This window comes from Epinephelus moara, chromosome 13, assembly GCF_006386435.1.
Source record: "Epinephelus moara isolate mb chromosome 13, YSFRI_EMoa_1.0, whole genome shotgun sequence".
Classification (NCBI taxonomy): Eukaryota; Metazoa; Chordata; class Actinopteri; order Perciformes; family Serranidae; genus Epinephelus; species Epinephelus moara.
The window spans coordinates 32,683,612-32,701,467 of NC_065518.1; the positions used below are offsets into that span (position 1 = coordinate 32,683,612).

At 40.2% G+C, this 17,856-nt stretch overlaps 1 protein-coding gene across 1 annotated transcript in view; it reads right to left on the reverse strand.

Annotated features, from left to right (window-relative positions):
• The window catches only part of cavin1b (caveolae associated protein 1b), a 42,549-nt gene that overhangs the window by 5,416 nt on the left and 19,277 nt on the right, over nucleotides 1-17,856 (reverse strand). The window lies entirely within an intron of this gene.

Sequence of the window (17,856 nt, forward strand, 5' to 3'; positions counted from 1 at the left end):
CTTAAGCTTTGTAACTTTACTAAACCTAAGCTACACAACTTTACATTAAGTGCGTAACATGACATAGCTGAAACATGATTGTTTTCCTAAACCTAATCTATGTAACTTTACTTTCCTAACCTACGCAACTTAACCTTCCTAACCTACATAACTTAACTTTCCTAACATCTCTCGCACTAATCAAATTAATAGAAGAAATCACAAATTGTATAGACAACAAAAAAATAGCAGTTGGAGTATTTTTGGACCTAAAAAAGCCTTTGACACCACTGCTCACAACACATTATTATATAAACTAGAAAGGTATGGTATAAGGGGGGTTGGATTGAGCTGGCTTAAGAGCTATTTAAGGAACAGGCAACACTTTGTACAAATAGGTGACTATAAATTGGAGTACATGGACATTACATGTGGAGTACCACAGGGGTCAGTATTAGGTCCGAAATTATTTATATTAAAAAATCAATGACATATGTAGAGTATCAAACTTATTGAAACTTGTTTTGCTCACCGACGATACTAATATTTTCTGTTTGGGGGAGAATTTGCAGCAGATTTTGAAGATGATTACAACAAATAAACAAATAAACAAACTAAAACTGTGGTTTGACCGAAATAAATTATCATTAAATCTGAGCGAAACAAAAATTATGCTGTTGGGAAGACATAAAACAGACTCTCATGTAGAACTGATAATAGATAATACACAAATAGAAAGAGTATATGAAATTAAATTTCTTGGTATAGTTCTTGACCACAAAATCTGCTGGAAACCCCATGTAAACCACGTACGAGCAAAGCTTTCAAAGTGCACTGCAATCCTTGGGAAAACAAGACATATTCTGGATCATAAATCACTATACACTCTCTACTGTTTACTGTTTTTACTGTATCTATTTTACTGTGTGGAGGTCTGGGGAAACATCTACAGAAGCACTCTCCAGCCAATATGCACACTACAGATAAGAGCAATAAGGACAATAAACATAAAGTACGAACAACTATGAAAAGCATGTGCGTATCGAGCTGTGGGATGACTTTGTGGAACAGTTTGGAGAAGGAAATAAAACAAACTACAAACATAAATCTGTTTAAAAAGAAGTACAAAAAATTATTTCTAAACAGGTATATAACAGAGGAAGTGTGTTAACTGGGAGTGTGAGGAGGGATATAAATAACATAGTGAAAACTGTTGTATTATAATTGCTTAGTTAAATATTTACGTGGATATTTACGTAGCATATGTATTATATATTTATATGGATATTTATGTAGTGTATATATATATATATATATATATATATATATATATATATATATACACATACATAGTATATGAGTATTATATATATTTATATGGATAGCTGTGTATACATACTATTTGCAATGATATAAGATTATATAAACTGTGAAGTTAAAAAGGGGTAGGAATAAAAAAAGTGTATACTTCTTCCTACTCCTTTTTCGAACTTGTGTGCATACTCTGATTTGTTGATATTTGTTTGAATTTTGTTTTTGTTTTTATTTTTATACATGTTCAAAAATAAAATTCATTCATTCATTCATTCATTCATTCATTCATTCATTACTCTCCTAAACCTAACATTAAGTACCTAATGTGATGAAGCCCAACCATGATGCTTTTCCTAAACCTTACCTAACTGGTGGGGGTGCTAATTTGTTGGGCACTAATTTGGTAAATATCAAATGATATGTGTATTTTTATAAGATATCATTTGAATCTTACATTGAACGTTTATATGTATATATACATATATATACAGTATACATATGTATGTGTGTGTGTGTGTGTGTGTGTGTGTGTGTGTGTGTGTGTGTGTGTGTGTGTATGTATATGTAAAGGTATACATACATATATATATGTATGTTTATATACTCTCTTTCTCTCTGTACACAGGTATACACAGGCCAACTGTGGTGAAAAACATGACTCACTAGTCAGGGTTTGCTACACAATAGAGGCATTAGTGGCTAGCCTAAACAGAGATGTGGGCTGAGGCTAAGACCAAGTGGAATCTGTAACAAGACTCCAGGGTTCATTCATTTATGTCATACCAGAGGGAGACATGACAGAGAAAAATGTTAGAGACAAAGGAATGGAAACATGGCAATGGAAATAGGTTAGAGGGGTTTTCTGGGAGCTGGGAGCAAAGTGTTGAAGAGTTACGCAACAGAATCACAGTTTGAGTGCAAGGCTGCACATACTTCTACTCACATTAATGAGATATGCATGGTACACACACAGGCTTTAAACACACACACAGACACACACTGGCTGGATGCAGCAGGGAGAAGAGAGCTCAACGATGTTCCCATCTGGATCAGGGAGAATTGAAGTTTTGTTGTCTAATCATTTTGCTCTCTGCAGGCCGACACATGCTCTGATTCTCCCAAATATTGTATTCATCCAGAAACCGTTTTACAGAGCCTCGAGCAGCTACAGCAGGAGAGAGGTGGTATGACAGTGAGTCTAGTTTATTTTTCCTGTAGTTTGTGGTAGATATGCCCAATAACCCAAACACGCACAGTATGTTGAGTGTGTGTTCACACACATCTGCCCAGGGCTATGCACATTATTAACTACAGGTGTGGAAACCAGAGGTGCCAAAAACTCACATGAAAGTCCCCAGTCAAGAGAAGTAAGTCCCAAGTCCAGACAGGTACTGTTAGTCCAAAGTCAAGTCTCAAGTCAAGACCAAGACAAAAGTCCCAGTCCTGAACTTTGTTTCAAGTTCTACACAAGTCAATAAGCACCCTTTGCCAAATGTGATGCAATTTTAAATTTGTAAACACAGAAAGTTAGTATATTGTATTATTTTTTTTTGCAAATGATAACTATTAAAGGAATGGAAAGTGAATGAATTTTGTTTCTGAATATCATTAAAATAACTGTTTATAGCAACAGCTACTCCAACTTTTTTTTATCAGGCTTGAAGGATGAACTGAAACAAAATAACTATTCAGTCGATTATCAGGCTAGTGATGAACATAGTATGTATAGTGTAGTAAAGCCTGGTGAGATGCATCATGAAACCTATTGTGGTGTAAAGTAAAGTTTGTTTAAGTAATATCAAATGTGTTATGGGCAGTGTTTTGACTTTTTAAAATACACTGATTTGCATCTCCTTGATCTTTCCTATAGGGCCACCGTCAAAAAAGACTACTTGTATTCCAAATTTTAAAGCTCTGTCTATGACATTCAGACCATTAATAATAGCAAACGATTTGCTGTGTAAAGATATAATGGATTAATGGCATCCTGAGCAGAGAATTGAGTCACGCTACATCTGTGTGTGTTGTGAGTCAAGATTCTCTGTTCTTTGTTGTGGTAGATGGTCCAGCCATGTGTACATGTGAGTATCTGTATGTGTATTCAACTGGCTAGCTAATTGCTGCCACTCTGCACTGTGCTGATTTGGCAATTATTGTTGATAATGCCGTCCCAACCCATGCTGTTATTGCGGAAGAAAAGTGTCCCCCTCCCCAAGGTTAACACTGTTAGCATGCGTAAACATGTTCACACATCACTGCAAGATCAGCCACCACACCTGTTGACGACCGTGTGCAGACAACCTGAATTATAGATATACTCTGAATGTTGTACACAGCTCCTTTAATTCTCAGAAGGAGGAGTGAAATTAAGGAAACAGGTTTACACTCCCCAAAAGATGGACCCATTCCATTTTGGACACTAGTAGCCACAGCCCACAGGATCCCTGTGGGCTGTGGCTACTAGTAATCCAGCCAGTAATCTAATTTAAGAATTTCTTAAATCCCTTGGAACAGGGCCAGGCTTTGAAACCAATTTGATACAGTGGATTGCTTTGTTTGTTACATCGTGCCATAGGGCCCAAAAAGAAATTTTTCCACATACATAACTGGAGCATCACGACCCTCGCAAAATGAATTGATTTTATATTGGGATTTGTTGCATGTGGCCCAATAACATTTATGAAGTCTAGAAGAGCTGCACAATTTTCATCCCTATTCAAGTTAGCAGAGCACGAAACCAGTAGTCAGCCATTCGGCTGCCATAAATCACCAGTGCATTTGCGCTGTGGACCTCAAAATGCATATTTTTAGCTTCATGTGCCAGTATGCCAGTATATCCAGGTCTCTTTCGACATCCATGCAATTTCCACACAATAGTTTCATGTAATTTGCTCTCGGGAAACGTCATTTTGGTTTTGATCGCCCCATGACCTTACTATTAGCACCCCTACCAGACAAAGTAGCCTCGCAACATGCAAGGCTCTAAGAATAGCAGTTCCATCATTCTGGCAGTAATGGACCTACAGCCTCCAGGGGTCCACTAGTTTGTCTTTGGTTGTTTAGTCTTGTTACATAAAAATCTTGCTCAGCACAGTTTTGCACCTCCTGTACAGAACACAAACCACAAGTAAGTATGACCGCCCGACCCAACCCGCCCTGTCAAAGCATTCCTACACAGCACCCCTTAATGCTCCACTCTTTCCACCATCTATCCCTCCTTTCCCTTGGCCCTTCCATCTGCCATCAACCTTTTCCTTGCCTTTCTGCAACTGCAGATGAGGGAGCCTTTCTTTCCCTTTCTCTCACATGCCTCATTCACCTCGTAAATACAATGCTCCAGCTTGTTAATGAAGGGGTGGAAGAAGAGGTGAGGGGGGGGGGGGTCTTCCTCTTTCCATCACAGCAAATCCTCGTCCAATTGGGCTCCTGAATGTCTGCATGAGGGCCAATACTCATTGTACATATTGTCTTTTCCTCTCCCTCTACACCGCCTCTATGGTCAAAACAGGAACACAGCAGAGCCAGAACAAAAGACTACAGAGAAGGGGGGGGTTAGGTGTGGAAAAGGAAGATGCTTTTCTGCTGTCGTATGAATCGAGTAATAGCACAAGTGGGATGATGCTTCAGAGTCTTGGAAAACCATCTGCTCAACAGGAAGATGATAGCATCAAAGTGTTGGCTGGAAGGTGAAGGTATGAGAGCTGAGGGGGACCGGGGGGGGGGGGGCTCCTTTCTATTGTGTTCTGTTGCAATGTGATGGTGGTTTTATGAAGGTATTGTACTGCAGTATCTTGGGTAAACTTGACCTTGGATGAGGGATCTCGGTTTTCCTGAACAGCTGTGTTGACAGGCGGGGTGCTGGAAAATACCTGCCTCGCTAAAATTCATTACATCTTGTTTCGATCTCAGGGACAATACAGTGGGTGTTGTAAATTGCTTTAGCAGTGTGTGGTCCAAGTCTCTGACATGGCCTCACAGTTTGTCCCAAGAGTTCTTATTGAAGGTGGATATTAGGGTTGAATGTTTGCGTGCAGCTTTCTCTCATGGGAATAGATCCCTTTTCTCCAAGGTGAATGGAGTTTCCTGCCATAGCTCAAAGGAACAGTTCAACAATATAAAACTCCTAAATCAAGTGAGGAAAACTGCAAATTTTATGAACATCAAATACACATCAGCCTATTAGAGTATGAGATATGTGACCTGCAAAGTTGACATTTTGACCCTGGAGCAGTACTGGGAAAAAGTGTTTGTCCAAAATGAAAGTGGGGATTTTTATAAGTATAAGTTAATATCATGGAAAACTCCTTTTTAAATGTTGATATAGCTTGTGTACAAATGGACATTTTGACCTCAGGGTTGTAAAATGGAAAAGTTCAGGGGATGGAGGCATGATAGAATGATGGACCACAGAAAATAAAACCATGAATAAACAGGACCTGGCGCAACTATTCTAGAGTCATTTTAGGCTTCATGGAATATTTATTATACATTATGTAACCCTGCAATATATCTGAATCCCATAAGCTATTTAAATCAGGTGTAGCTGAACTGTTCCCTTATCTGTGAGGAGCCTGCACACAGAGTGTGCTTGGGAAAGCCCAGTCTGTCAGTTCAGAGTGTCGGAGGTCACAGGCTAATATGCTTGCATAAGAAGGACTCAACAGAGGCCAGGGTACAGGAGGGAATTCTGGACTGTGTGCATGTGTGTGTGTGTGTGTGTGTGTGTGTGTGTGTGTAAGTACATGGAAAGAGTGTATGGGGAAGTTCAGGCATTCACCTTGGTGTGTTGACTTCCTGACCCTCCTAATTTAATGGGACATTGTTCTCCATGAGGCTGCCGCACAAAAGACAGGAAGGTACACTCTGAGCCATGGAAAATAGGCGAATGGGGTATGTAATGGTTATGTGAGTTAGAGTTTGTTTTCGTGTGTGTGTGTGTGTGTAGCAGTGAGACTACATTTTGCCTTTAGCTCTTGCAAAATATGCACAGGGAGATCATTTCCATATCTGGGTTGCACTTAAATTACAAAATGACAGTCAGGAGGGAAGTTAGTTGCAAAACACATTGAACCGCAATGTGTGTGTGTGTGTGTGTGTGTGTGTGTGAGAGAGAGAGAGAGAGAGAGAGAGAGAGAGAGAGAGAGAGAGAGAGAGAGTCAGTGTGTCCTGGAGCTATGGGAGTAGTTGTCTCATGATTTGTTTCAGCACAATATGGGGCTATGCTCTCTGCTCTTTATCTCCTGTTGTGCCTTCATTTTGATTTGTGTGTGTGTGTGTGTGTGTGTGTGTGTGTGTCTATTTCTGTGTGTGTGTGTGTCTCTGTGTGTGTGTGTTAGTGTGTGGGTTCACAGTGTACTGGATTTCTGTAACCACTGCTGCGTTCCACACTCCCACCACTAATCACACACACACACACACTTTCTTTCTTTCTTTCTTTCTTTCTTTCTGCCTCCCCCTCCTCAGTGTGTCGGTGGTGGACAGATTGCTGGATGTAGTGACTCATGGCTGGTGGAAAAGTTATTCATCTGATAGGTGTTCACTGTACTTTGACTCTGGCTCTCTCTCGCAACACTTTATTAGCTCTCTGGCATAACACATTATAAGCAGCCTATGTCATCAGCTAAATACCTAAATTACTGTAATAGCACATTATAGAGTATAGCACATCCAAGCTAGTATCCCAGTCTTGAGTCTCTAGTTTGGATCAAATTCAGTATGTGGCATTTACATGGCATGGGTAAACTTATCATCGACTTCCCTGCTCACAGGACATTATCCAGATGTGTGATTGTCTGCATGGAGACATGTTTTTGACACTTCGACATCTGGCCACTCTCTAGCGCCTTTTACACTGCCTGTTCAAGGTGAGAATTTCACATCATTACGCTAAAATTCACTGTGAGTCTGCTGTATGACAAGTCCAGCCACTGTCCAGTTATCAGTGAGTTTGTCACCTGGTGTGACCAATCCTTAACATATCCAAGACAAAGAATATAATCATTGATTACAGAACCCATCCTTCAATCTATGACACCACAATCATTAAAAACCAGGCTGCTGACCAAGTTGAAACCTAGTATCTCAGGACAGTCAAAGACTCTAAACTGACGTTTGAAAAAAATTGTGAGGCAGTGCATAAAAAAGTACATCAGCATTTGTTGAGGCCAACACTGTTTTGTTACATGTCACCTCTTTGTTGCTTCAGTAATGCATGCTGGAGCACACACTCGAGTGGCCTGATGCCACCATCATTTAGTTTCAATACAAAGGTGGCCTGAGGAAGGGACTTCAAAGAGGTCCTATAGCACTATCTCTGTGTAAAAAGGGCTACAGTTATTTCTGTACGACTTGGGTTTCTCCTTCCCTGGTCTCTGCTGTATTTACCCCTCTGCTGTCTCTGCTCTGCATTTCAGTATTTTTGTTTTACTGACTAACCACTACACACTGTAAAGCTGGGCAGACACAGAATCTTGTACTTTGTTTTAACTCACTAGACATGTTTTATTGGCCTTTCTGCACAAACAGAAATTACAGCTTTCATGCTCACACTGGACAGAACAATTGACTGGCATCAATATGGTGATCTCTGGACACTGAACACATGGAAGCCCTAGTTAGTTTTGTCCAATGACAATTTCAATTCCATGTTTATTCACACAAGATCAATGCTTCCTTAACATTGCTGACCAAACAAGACAGGCAGCATTAAGAAAAATATGGAGCTGCATATGGATGATGCAGAAATATGGTCTGTTCTGCAGCCAAGATCACCTTTATATCACAGTCAAGACTCATTTGTATGTTTTAACCACAACATTTAAAATACTGCTCTGGTTTTATCACACCACAGACGTTATTTTGTAACAAATCTTCTGACAGCAGCCATGTGGGAGATCGGATCACTGAACTGCTCAAACTGCAGTCAATCAAAATTTCTGACATGCCAGAAATCCAACCAATGGTCCAAGCACCAGATTGTTGATATTTCAGGCCATTAATAAGGCTGCACTTCAAACAACAGTCATCCGGCAGAAATTCAGCTGGATTCAAAAAAGAAGTCAGAGGAGACCAATACAGGGCTAAAATCTGACTAAATCCAGACAGTGTCTGTCTGGTTTAACTCGAGTTCAAGACACGTCTGAACACACGGTAGTCTCTTATCGGAAATCTCGATATGGTCACAGTATTAGTTTTTCAAGGATATGACCTTATCCAGGACTCTGAAACCATGATATGACCTCCTAATGGATAATACATAATCATGATACTCCATAAACCTGATCATAACCCAGATGTATACACAACAATAGTTTTAGAGCTTCTCTGGAGGCAGAAATAATATCACTGGTTAAGATTTTATTTGTTTCTTTAAATGATGGCCGTACGGATAAACATTGTTGCATATGGAAAAGCAGTGCAACTGATGTAATATATAGCCTGGCATGTAGCTAATTTGCAGCCCCGTACCCGTTTATTTATTAGTTATAAACCTTAAAGATCTTTATTTTTCTGACAAAGCAAGTTCAAAGTAAGGTGATAAGGTAAGAGAGGCTAATTCCATCTTAAATCTAAGCAGCTATTAATATGAAGCCTATAGTTCTTACAAAGACCATCATTGTGTGTATGCGTCAGTTGCTGAGATCAGCTGGCTGATCCTCTGTGTTGTCAGCACAACGCAGTGTTTCTCTTTCATGATGAGTGTGCATAGTGACTTCTGTCCCACAGTCCACTCTGCTGCAGCATAGCACAAGCATATGCCTGAGCCCCCACAGCTTTTCACTCTGATAAAGCTGGTTTTAGTTGTAGTAGATTTCATTTTAGTTTCCAAGTATGAAGATAAGATTTCTTAATAAAAAAATGCCAGCATCTCATTTCATAGCACCACTATGAGGGGTCAGTGGGATTTATTTATTTTTTTTTAATTTTACTCATAGGAGAATTAAAGGGCCAACGCAAGAGGTTTGCAATTTTCATTTATGCATGATATACAGCTGATCACTTTGCAAACCATGCTGCATTAGATTGAAAAATGAAATGTATTTATATATGTGTCAATATGTGTTTATTTAGATTATATTATAGTTTAATTTATCCATATTTAATATACTACGATATCGTATGGGCAAGTACTTCTCCAATTACAAAATAATGCTGCTGCAGAAACTGTTTGTTAGATTAGGGACCTTTTCTGAGGTTGTTGTACCAAGTGCACCTTTTTAAACTGCAATTGTTGACTGTTTTTGACATGAATATCCTTCACATTTGTCTTCAAAGTGAATATGAGCTACAGATTTACCTTGTAGTTTTAGGTACTAATATTTTAATAACTCTTAGCTCCACACAGCTAGACAGGCTCAGAATCTTCATCTTCCTTCGTATAAAAGGTTCTGTGGTCTAGACCATCACAGTGAGTGTCAACTCTGCATTCACTTTTGTCACAGCTACATTATTCTTATTTTGTTTATCTGCACTTATACTGCATAAATATGCAATAATATTGCAACTGACAAACATGATTGCAAACTTGATGTGCACAAATAGATTACAAAAGTGTAATTTTTAATTTCATAATGAGATGGAAATTAATAGAAAAAATGGTTGCCTGGCGCAGATAGTATATGTCCAAAAATCTAAAACTGTGAAGAATGATTGCAAAAATGGTCAGCAAGAATATAAATTACACACATGAAGTACATGAAGTGTACATGCTTAAGGATCTGATATTTGCAGTGGTGTAATGTAACAAAGTAATAATACTTTGTACAATACAATAACAAAGTACACAGTACACAACACACACTGTTTCTATTGGGTATGCAAACATACTTTACACTGAATTTTTTTTTTTTTTAAAGATTATTTTTTGGGCTTGTTGCCTTTAATCGACAGGACAGTGTGGAATGGGGAGAGAGAGAGAGTGGGGGGATGACATGCAGCAAAGGGTTGCAAGCTGGAATCAAACCTTCTACCGCTGCAGTGAGGCATCGCCTCTGTACATGGGGTGCAGGCACTATCCACTATGCTACCGACGCCCCACTTTACACTGAATTTATGCACAATACTTAAGTACTGTAACAAAGTAATAATACTTTGTTACAGTACTTAAGTATTTTTTGAGAGTATCTGTACTTTACTTTAGTTTTAGATTTCTGTCAACTTTGACTTTTACTCCAATACATTTACCCTAAGCATCTTAGTTACTTCCTACAAATAGGGAAGGAAGGGTGGAGGAAGGAAGGAATGGATGGACAAAAGAATGTTTTCTTCAAGTGTAACATAGCTTCATTTTTAAGGTGGTGTACATGTTAATAAGAAATTAACTTAATAATTCTCAAAAGTCTGACTGCTTGCTGTTTTATTAACAGCATTTACTTTTAATACTTAAGCACATTTAAAATAATAAAATGACTTTTGACCCTAATATCAGATACTTTAAGACTTAAACTCATGTAATGTTCTAATAGGTGACTTAAACTTCTACCAAATTCATTTTCCGGTGAGACCTCTGTACTTTTGGCTTTAAGGTACTTCATCCACCACTGAATATATGTAACCACAATGGTATGGTGCTTTAAACGAGAATATTACAGGAGTGTCCTGATATCTTCATAACAGATGGAGGACAAGCACCACTCCAGTTTGCATTTTGGTGTTCATCCTCTCCCCCTTGTCTATTATGACTTACGTCTCACTCCCATTCTATATCTGTGTTTCCTGAAAGTCTCCTTTCAAAGATGTTTGGGATTTTTCATGTGGGCATATTTGGATTTTCTGGGCGTAGCCAGTGGTGAGCCACTGTGCCTATCAACCGGCTCAGGGAAACCATGGCAGCAATAACAATGCCGCAGCACTTACCTCAACCAAGTGTGTGCCAAGAGTGTGTCTACACTTCCAGCCTCAGGATGAAAATAATGATGTTTTTCAGCTCAATCCATGATTATGTTCTTTATCTCATTAGCATTACAGTGTAGTTTCTGATGAGAGCTTTGTCTAAAGTCTACAAATAAAAATCATGCCAGAACTAACCATTTTTAGTTTTATTGCCTTCACTGGCAGTCCAAAACACTCAGTTGCACTTGTGTCTCCATGGTAACAGTGGCGAGTCTGACTGGAACTATAATGTTTCCAGATGAACAAAACGAGATGTTTCATTAGAAAACAGACGAGTCACAGAGCAGGCCTACTACTGCTGGAAGGGTGTGTGTGTATGTGTGTGTGTTTGTGTAATAAAGTTCTTTGTGTGTGTATGTGCAATTGTGCACTTCTTTGACTTTGCCTGTGTGTGTGTGTAAGTGTGTGTATGTGAAGGGACATGGAGCACACCATGGAAGCTTTCCACTCTCAGCCCACACTGCAGCCACTCATCAGCCTGATGCAGAGAGAGAGAGGAATCCCGCTGCAACACACCCTTCTCTGTTTCTGTTTTCCTGTTTAAACTCAAACCGCTGAGAACTCCCCTACTGCTGTGGAAAGGCCAGATGTGTGTGTGCGTGCGTGTGCGTGTGTGTGTGTGTGTGTGTGTGTGTGTGTAATAGAATGCACAATCATACAGCATATGTACAGTACAGAATGCACATTGCTCATAGGTACAGTACACACACACACACACACACACACACACACACACACACGCAGTGAGGGGATTTTCCAGTAAATCCAGGAAAACAGGGAATCCTCATGATACAGCTTCTGATGCAAAGAGGAACTGGGCCGGTCTACGAAGCAAATGAGGACACTGTATTTCTCTTGCTAGAACTGTGGAATTACAAATACCCCTTCACTTAAGCTGAGGAAACAATCTTACCACAAGGTCTGTTTAGTAGCTGTTGTGGAGCTTTTGATCATTTCACATGATGTTCATCAGATGAAGTTGTCATGGAACTGTAGATGATCATGTGATGTGATACTGATCAAAAGCTCCACTAATCGATTTCTTAACTTCTGTTTTCAAGACCAAGAATTAACTTTGATTCTCAACTAGCTTAAATCATACCCTATAGCTTATGCAACAGGTTCCATAGAGCACACACAAAAAGAAAAATGGAAATCAAACGTCTTACAGAGCCTCTGGTTTACCTCTTTTAGATGACAGAGCTTTTCTATGCATAGCACATTGTAAATCCATTTAAAAACAATGGGTTACACCCAACCAGCAAAGCCAAGTCCAGACTTAGTTTGGATTTAGACATGGCATGAAATAATCACGGACAGGAGCAGGGAGAAACAGGAAAGAGAAATTTTGTGTTGTGGAATTATGTTTAAATGGAGTGTAATGTCATTCCGGTCTCACTCTGAAGTCGCTGAAAACTGGCGCTTGGTCAGTGACTTCCGGCGCCAGACACTGACGAAAAAAAGACGTCCTTTCACGTTGGTATGATATGCCTGGCGGCATCAGGGGGAAATCAAACAGGACAGCAACGAAAGTTAAGGTGGCAGAAGTCCAAGTAGGGTGGGTGGGAAGGGTGGTGGATGGGTCCAGCAACGACTGACTTTCAGCCAGGAGGTCGGTGTTTGCTTCCCATTCCCATTCCCTGGTGGAAACACAGTGACGGGTCACTAAAAACACCCACATTTGGGGGCTAAAAAGCTGTTGGAAAAAGGGCTACAACTCGTTAGGAAACCACCAATATTGTTGTTTGTTGGTTTCAAACAGTGGTCTGCAGCTTGGCAGGTTGAATTGAATGAATTCTGCATGACCTTGCAATTTTGTCCAATCACTGCAACTTTACCGCAAATTTGACTATTTAAAACAGGTAAAATCTTGTTTTATTGTAGACCTGCATGCAGCCTATTGATTTGCTCAGCTCCCCTCTCTCTGCATATCATGAGACTAGAGCTCTGTACCTGGAGTCACACACATACAGTGACAGGGCTAACTGTTAGTATCACAAAAATAATGCAACTCAACGATTATTAACAGGTTTATTGAGAGAGTTGAGCCGTTTCACTGTTAGTGTGATATTAACAGCTCTGTGTCAGATGTTATCCACTGCTGGGCAGAGAAAGCAGGAGGAGAGGTGCTCATGGAAACTGCAGCAGCAGCGAGTGTACCCTCACCCCCCCTTACCATCACAAATAGATTCTGATACTGTGGGAAACACTGAATGCTTATAATAGTAAGCTTTGAATCTGTGACAGCATCACAATTATTTTTGCAATTTTCACTCGTTGCTGCAATGTCATTATGATGGATGAGAGATGGCTTACATTGCCTACTGATTTCTACCTAAAATAATATATCAGCCATCTGACGTATCAGTCTGTCCAAGCCGTAATCACCGGGGCTGAAAAATGAAGCCAGTGTGGAAGGACCAAAAACTGCAGTTCCTCTAATGGCCACTTGAAGCTGGCTCCAGAAGTCAATCTCCATAGACCCCCATGTTAGAATGGGCAGCTTTACAGCAGAAATAAACATGCTTAGGCCTACAGCCTGGTACAAAAAAAAACCAAAACAGTTTTGGTCTTCTATAGCTAATTTTAACATTCATGACAACTTACTCACCTACATTTTATTGAGGCTTAAAGTTATGCATAATCAAGGGCGGGCCCCAGGCTGTCAGCTGATCGTGTCCTCAGCTTCTCAGTCAGATCCACCCCTTCCTCCTACATAGCTCCACCCTCTCGCCCAAATATGGTAACTTCTGGCTCCAACAAATTAAGATGCAATGGCCAAAATACCAAACCCGGGGCTTCAAAATGGGAATCCACAAACCAATGGGTTACGTCATGGTGGCTACGTCCATTATTTTATACAGTCTGCGTTCTAATCTCAATGTCCTCCGTCAGACTGGGTCCTTTGGGTGATGGATAACTAGGCATACATTGCTCTAACCAGTCTAAAGTGAGAGTGTTCGTGTGTGTGTGTGTGTGTGTGTGTGTGTGTGTGTGTGTGTGTGTGTGTCTCAGTGCATTTCTCATGTGAGTGCCATGGGAAAGAGTGTGATGGTCACACACAGCATAAAACTCTGGGGAGAGAACTCCCTACTCTCCTTCTGTTTTCCACTCGTCCCCTTTAATCAGAGACATGGGACCAGAGAGAAACAGAGAGGGAGAGAAAGAGAGAGAGAGAGAGAGATTTCTATATAAAGTGATGGCATGCCGCAAGTCCCTGAGGGGGGAGAGAGGGATGAGTCACCAGGCCTGCTGTTGCACTGGAGCACAGCAGCAACCTTTCTTTTCTTTTTCATTCTTTTTGCCTCTTTTTCACTCCCCTCCATTCTCTATTCACTCTGTGGCTTTCATTCCTTCGTCTCTCCCTTCGTTTCTCTTTACCTCCCTTGGTCTCTACTGCCTGTGGTTTCCTTACAGTCAGCGGTCGGAGAGTAAACTTAGCTTCTCAGATCACTGAGGAATGAGACAGATCAGCGTCACAGCTCCATGGCAACCAAACATAGAGAAACCAAAATATTCCTGTGCCAGCTGTGTGCAAGATAATCTCACTTGTGTTTTTTATGCGGTTCAGTTCACTTGTTCCAGGAAGTTTTTACAGCCTTTGACCGATAAAACGAGGCAGGGTAGGCATAAAACTCCACTGTTGCTGATTTACAAATCTTATTCAAGGTAACTGATTTGCACTTAAATTAGCAAAATAAACTCAGAGTGCTATCCTACTTTCACATCACATATTTTCTTTGAAGATATGGCTTTTCTTTTTATTTAGCCATATAGTCATCAGCAATGGGGAGGCAAAGAACAAGTTGTGGATCTTCAATTGTGAAAAAAACAGCACATAGCCTTGTTAACATTGGTCTTAGAATACTAAATTGTTAGCAAGTCTCTGGAGCTGTCATTGGGTGAGGGGAGGGTACACCCTGGACAAGTGACAAGACTATCACAAGGCTTATCTTATCTATATTATTATATGTATTTCAACATCTCTCTCTGAAAAGGAAAGCAAATATGCATTTTTCCTGAAATGCTGAACTCGTTCTATGAATTCCATTACATTCATTGTTTATATTTTCATCACCTCCATCCTCTTCGGCTAGATGTGCCTCCTTGTGTTATTTTGTGGCCAGGATGTGATGACAACATTTCCTACAGTGCTTAAAGGCAACTCAGAATGTTTCTTTGTGTATCCAGGAGCCACAACAGCTTGCATAAAGCTCTTTTTTTCTACTCAAACATAGGAGCTTTGTGAGAACGCATACATGAATCTCACACAAATAAAGATTTCTTGAAGTGTTTCCAAGGCTGCAGACACGTGAGTGTGAGGCAGCTCATTCTTACTCCTTTCAGCTCCCACTGCAAGACACAGCTTGCTATTGTCGACTATCACTGGAAGTTGCTTTTACGACATACTTTGGTTTGTGGGTATTCTAATCATGTACTTTCATGTAGGAGCACATGGAAACACACACACATGCAAATGTGGTCCCATAGACACACACAATCCTTTGTAGTGAGTAAACACAGAACCCCATCATTAATAATTCCTGAGTGATTATGGCTACTATGTACCACTCTGGAGCCATATCCAAAGACAACTTAATTCCAAAGATGAGCTCACTATTCAGAAATTTTAAATCTGACTTGCACACTTTGAAGTTCCATCACTGCCTTCAGCTGAATTCTACTAAAAGGGGATCTAATTGTGATGGAACAAGCAGCTCAAGTTCGGCAGCCCGGTCTCCCTCCTCTCTGGCCCTCTCTGGGTCTATGTACAGTTCCCCATGCTTGACTAACAGGAACTTGGACTGCAAGGGATGACATTGGTTGTTCCCATGGCCACCCCGTGTTACTCTTTCCAATAACAATGAAGGAGGTTGGTGTTATGGAGAGATTTATTGAACGGCAGAAGAAGTGGTTTCTTCCTCTGCTATTTGCGCCTTTCCTTTCTCTGTACAATGTTTCCTTTGCTTTAAGCTAACAGGAATCTAAGGCTACAGAAGGGGACAGTCATATAGAAGCCATTCATTTTAAAGGGGTACAGTAATTTTGTATTACTAAGACTAAAAGAAGAATAGTCAAAATCAGAACAGCAGAGGCTAACATGACTGCCTAGTATGGGAAGAGATCAGAAAAATCCTCTCTTCATCAAAGATTAAGAGAGGACTGATTCTGATCAGATGTTATAAATCTGAGCAATACATACGGACATACTTTTCCTATGAAAAATAATGCATCCAAATTTGTACATATCTCATGTAATTGGGAGCCAGTAATTTTTGCCTGACCTATGTATTTTGGAGGGCTGCAATCATGTGACCAGTGCGCTGACATGAGTAAACAAGGAAGAGGTCCCAAGCAGTCTAGCAAGGAGGCAGGTTGGGGTTGTGGATGGGTTACAAAACCCCACACTTTACCCCGGGACTTTCCCCAGTAGACACCTGTTCAGAACTATGTGAGCTTTGAGTGAACTTTGAGTCATTTTAAGGTACATCCTCACCATGTTTCTTTTATAAACCTAACCTCAGTAACTTAATGTGCCTTAACCTAACCTCTGTAACTTTATGTTAATTACATAATTGTATGTTAAGGATGTACCGAAGAAGACCTTGATGAAATGGCGGATTGAGAACCTTACCCAGTATGGGGACCCCCCCCCAGAGCTGGCCCGGCTATTTTGTAGCTGCAGGGCCTCTCTCCTTATAATTGCAATACTAATACTAACGAAATAAACTGTCTTTGTATTTTGTCAATGATGTTTGGAGATTTAATCACAGGTATTGCTAAATAAAATTATGAGACATGTTTTGTCTCATAAACATCTCATGAATGTCATGAACAAAAAAGTCATTGATGATATATTTAGGTAAAAATGCAATAACTTGCACCAAAATTGGACTTACTATACATTCATCATGTGGACCCCCCACATGATGAATGTACAGTAAGTCCAATTTTCACCCTCTGTTTTTGGTCTCTACCAATTCCTGAGAGAAATATTTGTTTCTTTAGCTGCTAAATGCTCCACTATGTTCACCAGCTAGTCTCTAAATGTGTCTGCCTGCTGTCTGTTTCTGAACAGGTAGAGTACAGTGGGTTTATAGAGCTTTTTCTCTGAAAACAGCTGCCTGCTGATGCCAAAAATGACGTTGTAAGAGCAGTGAGAGTGAACCAAAACAGTAAAGTTATGAGCTGAAAGCCAAGGAGAGCTGCTGATTCAGCTGATAGTTCCAACAACTTTCACCTGGGAGGCCGGTTCGCTCGCTAACCCCGTGTGATTCTAAAGCCAAACCCTGTTCTTTTGTCCTAAACCCAACCACATACTGGCAAAATGTAACCACATATGTTTGCTGTTGAAAGAAAAAAAACACATTCATGGGTGAAGTACCATGTAGTGTGTTTATTTTGAAAGAGACTGTATGTAAACTGTACATTTCACCAACGCACCCAGCGTACCCTGTGCGTCATATCTCGACACGGAAAGTCCATGACCAAACGTCAATATGTGTTGAGGTAGGAGTGAGAATGTGTTGGACATACACATGCCATATAGAGAACCTTTAAAGGTGTTAAGGGATATATTTTTGAGTCAGGCTAACAGTCAACCCCCGCCCCTGCATCCAGTCTTTATGCTAAGTTAGGCTTATCCCATTCTGACTCCAGCCCTGTATTTAA